General features: G+C 37.0%; 1 pseudogene; it reads left to right on the forward strand.

Moving 5' to 3' along the window:
• Positions 1 to 11,872: 11,872 nt before the first annotated feature.
• On the forward strand, positions 11,873 to 12,373 carry LOC141492109 (rho-related GTP-binding protein RhoC pseudogene; annotated as a pseudogene).
• The last annotated feature ends 906 nt before the right edge of the window (positions 12,374 to 13,279 follow it).

Here is a 13,279-nt window from a genome sequence, read left to right on the forward strand (position 1 = left end):
TTTCTTGATGTTGCTTCTTCTATGGTCAAAAATGCAGGTACTATTTACTCACCCCAACCTATCAGTTCCTTTCTGTTGCTAGGAAGTGCTTAAAAAATTCATGTGGAAGGTCTCACCATTCCTCTTGACTTCTGAGATAGATATCTCCTAGCCCTGGGGTAAGAAGTCATTAGCTTTGATACAGCCTAAACATAAAAAGAACATGTCATTTTCCTTTAAAGAGACAAATGGAAATGTGAAAGCTAATAATAGGCAAAGTATTAGATTTTAGCTCTTGGCCTAAGCAGAATTTTGATCCCTATAAGATGCAGAAACAAATCATTTAGCTCTAGCCACGAGAATAGGTGTTATGAAGTAACAGTATATAGTCCCTTAATCAAAGGGATCAAAATACATTGATTCTCCTTTGAAAATGTGCTTAGGGAGAGTGAACAAAGACTGTCTAGATGCTTCATTTTCATTTGTAGTTATAGATGTGTGCCATTAGTCTTAATGTATAATTTTCTTTCAACAACTTCTACCTAAACTATTTCCCACCTGTGATATATTGATAGCAAATATTTTCTAAGATATGATAGATTTTTTTAAAAGCCATAAAGCAAGGGCACCATCAGGAAAATTCATGACTAGAAAAAGAAAAAAAATGGACTGGTTGCTAGTGAAAGAATGACGGAGTGATAGGGTATGGGCTCTCCATAGGTTACATAATGTGAAACTTCTCCATTCATTAGGTATATGCCCTTTTAGAGAAGTCAAGGAAGAATATAATCAAGAGTGGCAAAGAAGATGCGGGCATAGATAGGTTGCCATCAGTGGAGAAGATAGGTGAGATTGCCAGATCACCAGAGCTATCTTCATTTTATATCAGATTGTAATTAACTTAAAAGTTACTTAGAGGTACTATTTACTCACCCCAACCTATCAGTTCCTTTCTGTTGCTAGGAAGTGCTTAAAAATTCATGTGGAAGGTCTCACCATTCCTCTTGAGGCTAAATGAACCTCTTGATGCCCACTACAGAGAGTTATTTCTCTGCTCTGCCATCACATACCAACCCTTCAAGGAGATTGTTGCTTTGGTTTGAGCAATCGATTTCAATTGATGATGAGTTTCAATTTATCATTATCTCCTTGGAAATCAAATTCACTCTCAGAAAAAAGGCAAGGGGAGAAAACAGATGATAATTTCCATTTAAAAAATACCTAAATACCTAAGTATATTCAAGAGCTGAAGTATTTTCCCTTATCTCAGCATCCAAAACCAGCAAATGTGAAAACAAGAAAATGAGTCAAAATAGACACTAGCTGCTACCCTTTGAAGAATCACCACAGCCAAAGACATCTGATCTTGTATTTGAAAGTTCTGAATTGAGAGGTAAGACAAAGCTTCAGACACTGGAAGCCTGAAGTCTTGACTCCTATTACTTAGGAAAAACCTATGCCGACAGAATACAAGACAAATGGATTTCTTTTTGTTTGTGGAATGCCAAGAAGGAATGTAACAAGGCAACCTCAGACAACCTGGGCATGACTGAAACCATGCAGAAGAGTCCACAACCTTACGATCTCAAGGACATTTCTTTCAGGTCTAGGAGACTTTCCCCTACTCCATCCTCTACATGGGGTCTGCAGTTAATTCTGATTTTCTCTCCTAATTGCTATAGAAAAATTTGAGCCCATCTGTAAGGATTCTTTTTTCATCTTGCTTTGCTTTGTTTTGTTTTCACTGGGCTCCTCCAAGTCCTGAGCAGCAGATGCTCTTCCCAGCAGTTCTGCCACGCTGCAACTCGCAGGCAAGGGAGGTTCTTGCTTTTCACTTAACCCTGAGAATGGTCTGGGCAAAGAGCTCTGACTGCTCTTTTCAAGGCCATTGTCTTTGTTATAGACTTGCCCAGATGCTCTTGCCTTTTTTTTTTCTAAAACAATGTCTGTTCCTAGGAAACACCCTGTAGTTATCCCCACATAACTGCAATACCTAGGGAGGGCCTAGATATAAGGGGGTCCTTCAAAGAGACTTATGTGTGACCAAATATACTTCACTAGCAGACGTTGATCTCCTCCCTCTCACAGAAAACTAGACCCCTGGGAGAGGGGTGGAGGATGGACAAGATTTTTTTTTTCTCATTTACCCCCCTTTTCTGTTCTGCTTCCTACTGCTAACCTCCTCCTTTCCAGTATTCTTACATCTTACTCCCTTGCCACTCACTGACTTTTCAGTCCAATGACACTAGCCTCCTAACAGTTCCATGATAAAAAAAAAAAAACAACTATCTCTGAGCTCCAGGTAATTTCTCCAGCTGTCTCCCATCCCTAAAAATGAACTCCCTCCTCCTACCTGCTTCCTAGTTAAAGTCTCACCACAAAAAGCATTTCGTATTCCCTCTTAATTCTACTCTTTCCTTATTTCTTTTCTATTTATCTCATATATTACTTGTATATATTTGTTTGTAGTTTGCCCCATTAGATTAAAACTCCCTGAGGGCAGGGCTGTCTTTTTTGACAGGCCTATTAAAAAGCCCTTAATGAATGTTCATTGATGGACACCTATTGCTCCCAAAGATAGCATGGACTGCTTTCTTTCTTGTGTCCCTAGGTCACAACTTCAACATCATTCTTTTTTTTTTATTTTGCAAGGAAATGGGGTTAAATGGCTTGCTCAAGGCCACACAGCTAGGTAATTATTAAGTGTCTGAGGCCAGATTCGAACTCAGGTACTCCTGACTCCAGGGCTGGTGCTCTATCTACTGTGCCATCTAATTGTCCCCTTCAACATCATTCTAAAAAAGCTCACTGTCCCCTATGCCTCTTGTGGAATAAGTTGGCAGATCTTGTCAAATCTGGGAAGCAATGAGGAGATGCTGGGACTTGAGTTCAAATCTCACCCCAGACACTATCTCCCTAATCTTGTGCACATAACCGCTCTATTTGCTTCAGTTAATTCAACTATAAAAGGATAATAATAGCAATTATCTCTCTGTTGTTTTTAGTATCCAATGCTATAACCTGCAAAGCCTTTAGCATAGTTCCTGGGAAATAGTAGATACTATATAAGTGTTAGCTATCATCATCATCATCATCATCACCCTCACAAGCATCAATCATCATCATCATCACCATCAATCACTACCATCATCATCCCTCCTCCATAATATCTCTCCCATCTGCTCCCTTCTCTCTCCTCACATAGCTACCACCATGGTCCAGGCTATCATCTCCTCTTTCCTAGGCCATTGCAATAGCCTTCTAACTGCCTTCCCTGCCTCTGGTTTCTCTCTGTTTTAATCCATCCTTTCTTTAGCTGCCAAAATAATTTTTCTGTGGCACAAAACTGACCATGTCACTTTTTTGTTAAAGGAACTCCAATAGTTCCATATACCTCCTAGCATCAAATACCAACTCCAGTTTAGATTTAAGTCTCTTCATTCCCTGGTTGCACCCTACTTTTACAATATCTTTTTCTAAAATATATATTCTGTATATATCTATAAATTAAATATATTAATATATTAATATATATTTTCTAAAATATATAATAGAGTTGAAAGGGACCATAAAGGTCATCTTAACCCCTCCCCCCATTTTATAGGTGAGGAAACTGAGTTCTAGAGAGGCTCAGTGATTCTTCCAAGTTAAGAAGATATTAGAAAGGTAGAGCTGGGACTCAGACCCAAGTCCTTTGACTCCAAGTTCCATACTGATATTTTGCTACTCTTTTGTCAACAAATTAGTCTCATACACATTTTATCACCCACCTCCATAATTTCATACCCAACTTCCTCACTTCTGCCTATCAGAGTGTCTACTTTCCTCCAAAACTGAGCTCAGTTATTGCCACCTTGGTGGTACTTTCTTAATCAGCCACTGCTTCCTTTTCCCAAATTACAATGAATTATCTTTGCATATATTTTGTGTCATGTTGTTTTCCACAAAAGAATGCAAATTCCCTGAGAGCAGTTTTTTGATTTTGCATTCCTAATCATAGCTACAGACACAGTGGGTGCTTTAGAGGCACCAGCTGATTGTTTTGGCAGATAATGGGTATAGTCTCACTGAACATGGTTCCTTCTGGAATTGTACAGGGTTCATCAAGACTTGACAAGATCTTCTTTTGATAATGATTTCCTGATGATTTTGAGGTTAGGTTGAGGGATTTCCCTTTTTTCAGGTCATAAGTTTTATACATGGATACTCATGATGGTAAAAAGTTGTTGCCTTGATATTCATTCTAGTAGAAAGGTTGTGAGTCTGGTGTAATCTTCAAAACTGATTAGGAATACTACATTGTACAATTATATTTTTCATTATGGATAGCAAATTCATTCATCCAGATGATGACTATCTAGAATAATAGGGAGGAGGGATTTGTATTTTTTCCTTATTCTTTAGAAGTTCAAATAATTTCTTGTTACTTGTGGGCATGTGAGTAGAGGGATAAAAGAGAAATTAAAGAAATAGAGCATAAATATAGAATAAGAAGGAACCTCAGAATTCATCTAGTTTCACCATATCATTTTACAAATAGAGTTAAAGGTCCAGATGATTTAGTTGACTTAGTTCCATTTTCTTTTTCCATACTCTATTATTTTATGAAGAAGAAGAAGGATCCATCAGTTCTGTCCATGTGGAGTTGTTTTGGAACTAGGAGAAAGAGCCCATTGATGTCTAAATCCAAGAGACAGCATTTTCCATATTGACTCACATAACAAAATTCAACTAAGATTTGCCATTACTAACATGGCTGTGTGGGTTGGATGATCTTCAAGTCACCAGGAAAACTGAAAGAACTATTATATTTAATTACTTGAATCCCAAACATCTAAATTAATTGTATCCATTCTGGAGAGGGAGAATGCAAACAACTACTACTTTCATAAAAAAATTATTTTAATTTGAGTCAAGTCAAAGAAAGCAGAAAGCTGGGAAACAATCTTCACAACTAAGGTCTCATTTCTAAAATATATAGAAAGAACTGCATCAAATTTATAGTGTTACAAGTCATTCCCCAAATGATAAATGGTCAAAGGATATGAATAGACAGATTTCAAATGAAGACTTAAAGCTACATATAACCATATGAAAAAAGTGTTCCAAATCATTATTGAGTAGAGAAATGCAAATTAAAAGAACAATGAGGTATCACCTCACACCTTTCAGATTGACCAAGATGAGAAAAAGGGAAAATGATCAATGTTGGAGATTTTGTGGGAGGATTGGGACATTCATGCATTGCTGGTGGAGTTGTGAACAGATCCAACCATATGGAACTATGCTCACAGAGCAATAAAACTGTTCATACTCTTTGACACAGCAATTCCAATTCTAGGATTATATCCAGAAGAAATTATAAAAAATGGTTAAAGTCCCACATGTTCCAAAATACTCATAACAGCTCTTTTTGTAGTGGCAAAGAACTGCAAATTGAGGGGATGTCCATCAATTGGGGAATGGCTAAACAAATTATGATACATGAATAATATGGAATATTATTGTTCTATAAGAAACCATAAATGGTCAGACTCTAGAAAAGAGAAGCATGGAATAACTTATGGGATCTGATGCTGAGTGAAAGGAACAGAACCAAGAGAACAATATACACATTAGCCACAACAGTGTGAGATGAACAATCTTAATGGAAGCATCTCCATACAGCAGTTTAGAGAGCTAGTACAGTTGTAGTCAATTGGCTATGTTATCCCCATCCAGAGGAAGGAAAACACAACAAAAACAATCCCTCAGAATCTGATGAATACTATTTATATCTTTGACTATCTCTGTTAATTTTTTTTTTTGTTTTGGATTTTGCAAGGCAATAGGGTTGTGACTTGCCCAAGTGTCTGAGGCCAAATTTGAACTCAGGTCATCCTGACTCCAGAGCCAGTGCTCTATCTACTGAGACACCTAGCTGGTCCCCATCTCTGCTAATCTTTTAAGTGCAAAGGGACACCTTGGAGTAGCTTCAATTTGCATTTCAAAATTATTGTGAATGATTTTTATTCTTTCTTTTAAATATCTCTCGTGACCTTGAAATTTTCATTTGGTTACAATCATTTCAATTTTTTTTCAAAATTGCTCATTTTCTTTGAGCTAGTTCTGTTAGGAATGGATTTAGGCTTCTATATTTGTATAAATATTCTACAGATTTTGAATATTGGAGTTTTATCAGAAATGCTTGATGCAAGAACTTTTCTCTCAATTTATGTCTTCTATTGTTATTTAACTTACATTGGCTTGGTTCACACAAAAGCTTTTTAGGTTTTAGATAATCAAAATGGATTCTTAGCTCTAATGTCTTTACCGTGCCAAGATATGAATTCACCTTATTCTATAATATATGAAAATATAGTATTCTATTCACCTCTAAATTTTTTTAAATAATGTAATCTTTTTATACATAGGTAGTCTATTTGGAATTGTCATGCATTATATATAACATGCTAGTCTAAACCTATTTTCTACCAAATTGCTTTCCAGTCTCCTGAGCAATTTTTATTAGATGGGAGAGTCCTTTAACCAAATAACTTCTTTTAAATGAACAGAATAGTGTTCTGTTGTGTTTAGTCACTTCTAAGTTAGGCTCACTTAGTTTATTCTACTCATTTTTTATAATATTTGATATTCAGTGATGCTATAATACTTTCATTACATTAAAAAGTTCCTAAAACACTGTGACCTAGGTATACTGAAGTGATCTTTCTGTGAAATCAAAAAACTTTATAATAATATTTAACTACTAATATTACAAATATATACATAAGCCACATAAACCTTTTAACAATCTCAATTTTTAAGGGACTTAGGGAAAAAATATTAAGAATTGCTGTTCTAAAAATTCTTAACCTTTTGCTCATTCAAATTCCAGTTTTGGATTATTCTACATGATAGGAAATTTTTCTTTATAGCAAGACTAAATTGTTTTACCAACTTCTACTCTTTACTCCTATTTATTCTTTAAGACAGCACTTCAAATACTTGAGGACAGGGTTTTGTCCAGCCTAAGTCTTCTCTTCTTCAGAGTTATCAATCTCATTTTCTTCAATGGAGTCTCAAGTGACAAGGATCTCAAATCATTTACCATCCTGGTTTCTTTTTTCTGGACTCCCCCCCGCCAATATCTGCTTTTCCCTCTTCTGTGCTTCTTGTTTTTGCTATTTGCCTTTTTTAATTGGAATTGGTTGGAAAGGTGTCTATGCACCCACATACTTTTCTTTAGGCCATTTACTCTTTCTTATTTGTGCTGCTTGGATTTCATTCTTCAGAACTCAAATGATGTGTTTTTATATAAACTATAAGATTTTAGATTATAAAATCATACTTGTCTTTTTCTGTAAACCCTATGAAATATGCTTTTCCAAAATCTACACTGCAAATTAGACTATTCCTGACTTCATCTCCTCTCCCAAAAACTCTGAAGTGATCTCTTCCACTTCATGGTCCCAGTGAATCTCATTCTTGGAATGAGTTCTTCCTGTTGGTGATATCACCTTTTGAAGTTCCATGTAGTCAGGAAGTGAAACTATTTAGTTGGAACTTTGCTTTTGAGAAAGAGAAAGGAACAGAGAAAGACAGGCAGAAAAAGACAGATCCAGCAGATACTCAGATAACTGTACTTCCTCATCACTACAATACAAATTACTTATATGCCAGGCTTCGGTCTGTTTACCAAACTCCTTATCTATTTGTAGAATAACCAAAAAACTTCCACATTTATTTCTAATTTTAGATGAACAACATGTTATTTTTCCAATTACATATAAAAAGAATTTTTAACATTCATTTTAAAAATTTTTTGAGTTACAAATTCTTGGCCTCTTCACTTCTCCCTCCCTGAGATGGTAATTTTATGTGAGTTAATACATCTATAATAATGAAAACATTTCCAAATTAACATTCTTGCAAAAGAAAACAGACCATGAAAAATAAGTAAAGTCAAAAATAATATATTTCAGTCTATACTCAGACTTTATCAGTTCTTTTTCTCTTTGTTTTTGGTTTTTGCAAGGCAATGGGGTTAAGTGACTTGCCCAAGGTCACACAGCTAGGTCATTATTATTAAGTGTCTGAGCCTGGATTTGAACTCATGTTCTCCTAATTCTAGGTCCATTACTCTATCCACTAGGACAATCTCTTAGGTAGGAGGAAGTACCTCACAGTTGTTTTAATTTGTAATGCTCTAATTGTGACTTAGAACATTTTTCACATGACTATAACTAGCTTTAATTTCATCTGAAAAACTTTGTCAAGATTATACATTTCAAGCAACTCATAGGTCTTACCTATAAACCAGGCCCCATACTGATCCATCAGTTATTGTTTCCACATTTCTTTGAACATAGATACATACTGAGGAGGAATAGAACACCTCTTTTGCTGATTTCAGAAAATGGCATCAATTGATCCCCCCCCCAACTTGGAAAGTTAATAATCTTTCCTCCAATTAGAAATCAGATAATTGTGTGTCCTGATCGCTTTCTTTTAATTAATTGGTCTTATTTGATTGGCTGCTTTAATACACAAAAACCTGTCACAATCTATTCAGAGTCTTTGGACTACTGAGGAGTTTACTGAACCATTTATTCTGCCTATTTAGCAAATAAATCATGTAACTCAGATTGTTTTTGTAGCTATTATTATTCATCACAATATAAAGGACTTTACACATCTTAAGGTAAATATAGATATATGTATACACACACTCGCTCTGATACTTTCTTTTACATTACTGTCACTCTATGGACTCCATATGTATGTATATGTATTATCCATGCATGCATGATATATTTCTTTGACATAACCTCATTAAACCTGAGTTTTCTCAGAATAATATTTTTCAATGCACAAATTAAAATAGTTTTACAAGTTTAGAAATCATTTAAATTGATATAATTAAAAATATTTTTTAAATTGCACATTTAAGTAAGCCTAAGTTAGGCATCTCTGCTTTTTCACAATTGCCCTAGTGGTAGGTAATTTTTTACTTCCCACTTTTTTTTTCATTCTTAAGTCTTTTTGATTATATTTATAAAACTCCAAGCAAATAGATTTTTAGTGGTCATTATTATACATACTCCATTTTTTGCTAAAAGCACAGCACTACTCTATTTTTCTGTGTGTTGTTCTAGAAATACAAGGCTTATTCTAAGGCACTCTATTTTTAGCTGTTTTTTTTTTCCCAAATCTGACTTCCTCTTTGAGGTCCTTGCCTGTAGCTGGGAGTAATAAGGCTATCTCCTGTGCCCATAAAGTCTACTTTTGGTTAAACAAAATTTCATTACCCTTGGCAATACTTCTAAGATTCAATGGATTGCAAAATTTGCAAAAAAAAAAAAATAATTGCAAAGTATCCAATGGTCCAACTAGTCCATCTGTCTACAGATGAGGAAAGAGAAACTCTTAAGAAGACTAAGTTCACACAAGTATCAGAGACTAGATTTGAATGTGGATCTTCTGGTTGATTTCAAAACCAATACACTGCCTCTGCAGTCCTTCTAAAATTATGATCTGTGTATATTTGCATCAGTCTTGGAAAGTGGTTCTTCATATCCTAGGTATCACTTTTAGAAAACAACCCACTTCTATACTGTTAAGATATGCAAAGAGCTGCTTCTCTATCATTCACTCTTGTTCATTTCTGATAACACTCATGGATTCACTTCTTTGTTTCCTGGAGAACAAGCACATGCTTTGTTTCAAAGGTTCAATTTTCTCCTTTTTAGGATGGAACTCAAACCTAATTTACACACACACAAAATTTAAGTCATCATTAACTCTTTATCTTTTAAAAGAATCATACCAGCAGCAAACATTTTTAAGAAATATAGTTTTATGGGTGGCTAAGTGGTGCAGTGGACAGAGTGCTGGCCCTGGAGTCAGGAGTACCTGAGTTCAAATCTGGCCTCAGACACTTAATAATTACCTAGCTGTGTGGCCTTGGCAAGTCACTTTAACCCCATTGCATTGCAAAAAGGAAAAAAACCCTAAAAAAAGAAATATAGTTTTATTACCTGTAGGTATAATTACAAACTAATATTTAAATGGTATTACTAAGAGAAAAAGCAAATTAATGAAAAACCCACATTTCTAATAGATTTAGGCTAGATCATAATTTATCATAATTGCATGAGAATAACTGCTAGACTTAGAAATTGAAGGTTTATTGAATGAATATTTAAATAGGTCAGTATTTGTCATTTTCTTGAATGTATTTTTTCCCATGTACTTTTCTTGACAAAGCTAAAATTCTTGCATGAGAGGGTAGGCTCACAGAAAATGGCAGGCTGACTCTCCAGCTTCGCTCTTAGTACCTGCAGCAGTCTGAACATACACGAGAGGGAAGAATTAGATTGCTTTTCCCTTGGCAACCAGCATATTATTGCCTCCAAAGAAAAGGGGTGGGAAGTGGGGGAGAGTCTTGGCAGATCTCATGCATCATTTTTATTTGGAATACACTTGAAACTGTTGTGTATACCTATGACTCTTTGTAGTGCTATATTTCTCAATCATTTTGCTTGGGAGCCCCTTAATTATCTGCTTTTAAGGTGAGTGGTCAGCTCTCCAAGCAAGTCATTTCTGAGACAAAAGCTCCCTTGGACAATTAGTGGCAACAGGTATCTTTGCAACCTCATTATTTGGCCATCTCTAGTATCTGAGACCATTGCTTTAGAGACATTAACAAGATTTCTCTTTCTAGTCTAGGCATCATATTCCATCATTCAATTCACTTTATTTCTAAGTTACCACAAATTAAAAGTATATTTTGCAAGTTAAAAACCCAATCGCTTAAATACCTGGAAGACTAACTACTGACCAAATTTTAAATCATACCCTTTAATAATAATGGCAATGATGGCATTCCATTTAAAATCTTGGGACAGAGGAAAATTTCTTTTTTAAAAAAGTCATTTTCTTTCTTTTGGGCCTTGAAAATAATAAAAATCAAAATATTTTTAACTTAAGCTCAATCAGCCACTAAATATTGATTTAAATAACAAGCATACCAGAAAGTTTTGAAGAGTTGATCAGGGAGAGAGACAAGATAGCTGGGGATCCAGCTAAACTCTCCCAACATTCTCCTCCAAACAACTGAAAATAATACCTCAATGTCATTGTCAACAATAGGTTGGAGGGAGACATTTATCTAGGCCAAGACAACTTAGGAGATCCTCAGGAGAGGTCACACCAAGGTGGCTGGAGGTCTAGATCTTGGCAGACACACCAGTGGTGGGCCTTGGAAGCAACTGCGATGCCAGCAAAAGTAGCACACCAGTTGTGGAAACTCAGAGTCCAGAGATGGTAAGGGGTCAGCTGGCGCTGACTGGCAACTTTATTGGGTCTCTGTCAGAGATCACAAGAAAATAGGGGCCCTGAGCAGTAGCATTTGGAGCTACAGGGCAGAGGACCTGGTCAGGGTCCCAGGGCCAAAACAAACACTAATGCTCGTGGCTGCAGAGGAACAAGGGACATGATCACAGTCAAGGGCAAGAATAGCCACAGAACTTGTAGCTGTGAGGAGAGAAAAAGCCCTCCTTTTTTTATTTTTTTAGGTTTTTTTTTTAACAAGACAATGGGGTTAAGTGGCTTGCCCAAGGCCACACAGCTAGGTAATTGTTAAGTGTCCAAGGCAGATTTGAACTCAGGTAGGCCTGACTCCAGGGTCTGTGCTTTATCCACTGCTCCACCTAGCCACGCCTGAGAAGGAGCCCTTCTCACAACATTGAGCACAGACTGGGAGAGTTAGAAACACACTTCTCCCAGCATCACACAAGCTTGTAAGTACCATAAACTTGTAGACAGGCCCAGGATGGGGACTGCCTAGTGCCGAGCGGAGCCCAAGCTCCAGCTATGGCTGCGATTCGGAAGAAGCTGGTGATTGTGGGGGATGGAGTTCCCTGAGGTCTATGTCCCCACCGTCTTTGAAAACTACATTGCTAACATCGAGGTGGATGGCAAGCAGGTGGAGCTGGCACTTTGGGACACTGCTGGACAGGAAGACTATGACCGACTTAGGCCACGATCTTACCCCGACACTGATGTCATCCTCGTGTGCTTCTCCATTGATAGCCCAGACAGCCTTGAGAACATTCCTGAGAAATGGACACCTCAAGTAAAGCACTTCTGTCCCACTGTACCTATCATCCTCGTGGGTAATAAGAAGGACTTGAGGCAGGATGAGCAACCCTGGAGAGAGCTGGCCAAGATGAATCAGGAACCTGTGAGATCAGAGGAGGGATGGGACATGGCCAATCGGATCAGCGCCTTTGGCTACCTTGAGTGTTCTGCCAAGACCAAGGAAGGGGTTCGAGAAGTTTTGGAAATGGCCACCCGAGCTGACCTGCAGGTCCAAAAGAACAAGCAGCGGTGGGGCTGCCCTCTCCTCTGAGCTCCCCCCCCCATCCACATCTTCAGACTCTATATTGTTCTTGGTCCCTTCCTATCCAAGGCTGCTCTTGAGTAGGGAAGTTCTTTTATTTGGGGGAGGGGGACCATCTATATCCTCATGAATGGCAGAAGTAAACTCTCAAATAGGACTGTGCTTTCCATGTCCAAGAAGCAGGGATAGGAGGGGGAGTGGTCTGTACTTTATCCTACCCTAAGGTTCACCCACCAGCATTTTATTTTTTATATTAGCTAGTTCTGGAGCCTAGTTCTTTTTCGGTGCCTCCCAAGGAATGAGGCTTTCTTTCCCTCTTCCTCACCCATGACTGAGGATTATTTCTCCTTGTTCTTCCTGGTGGAAGACACTCAATAAAAGTCTATGGGGGTTATCCAGGAAAAAAAAAAATTTCTAGACAGCCAGAACTGGCTCTGAAAACAGCAGCACAAAAAACCTAAAGCTTTTTCACCCCTAAGGTTGGCAGAATCCAATTCTAACAAAGTTCAAGTTGAGAAACAGGCTGCAACAATGAGTAAACAACAACAAAACTTGACTATTAAAAGCTACCAAGGTGGCAGATCAAGAGCGTGTTTAAGCAAGCTAGAAAGAATAAAAAAAATGAATTAAATATGAACTATTTTATTGGAAAAAAAGCAACTGACTTGGAAAATAGATCAAGAAAAAGATAATTTAAGAATTTTTAAACTACCTGAAAGTCATGATAAAAAAAAAAAGCCCTAGATATCATATTTCAAGAAATTATCAAGGAAAATTGAATCTTGGATACAGGTGATAGAATAGAAATTGAAAGAATCAACCAATCACCTGCTGAAAGAAATTCCAAAATGAAAATTCCCAGAAATATTATAGCCAAATTACAGAACCCCCGACTCAAGGAGAAAATATTTCAAG

This window comes from Macrotis lagotis, chromosome 6 (genome assembly GCF_037893015.1).
Source record: "Macrotis lagotis isolate mMagLag1 chromosome 6, bilby.v1.9.chrom.fasta, whole genome shotgun sequence".
Taxonomy (NCBI): Eukaryota; Metazoa; Chordata; class Mammalia; order Peramelemorphia; family Peramelidae; genus Macrotis; species Macrotis lagotis.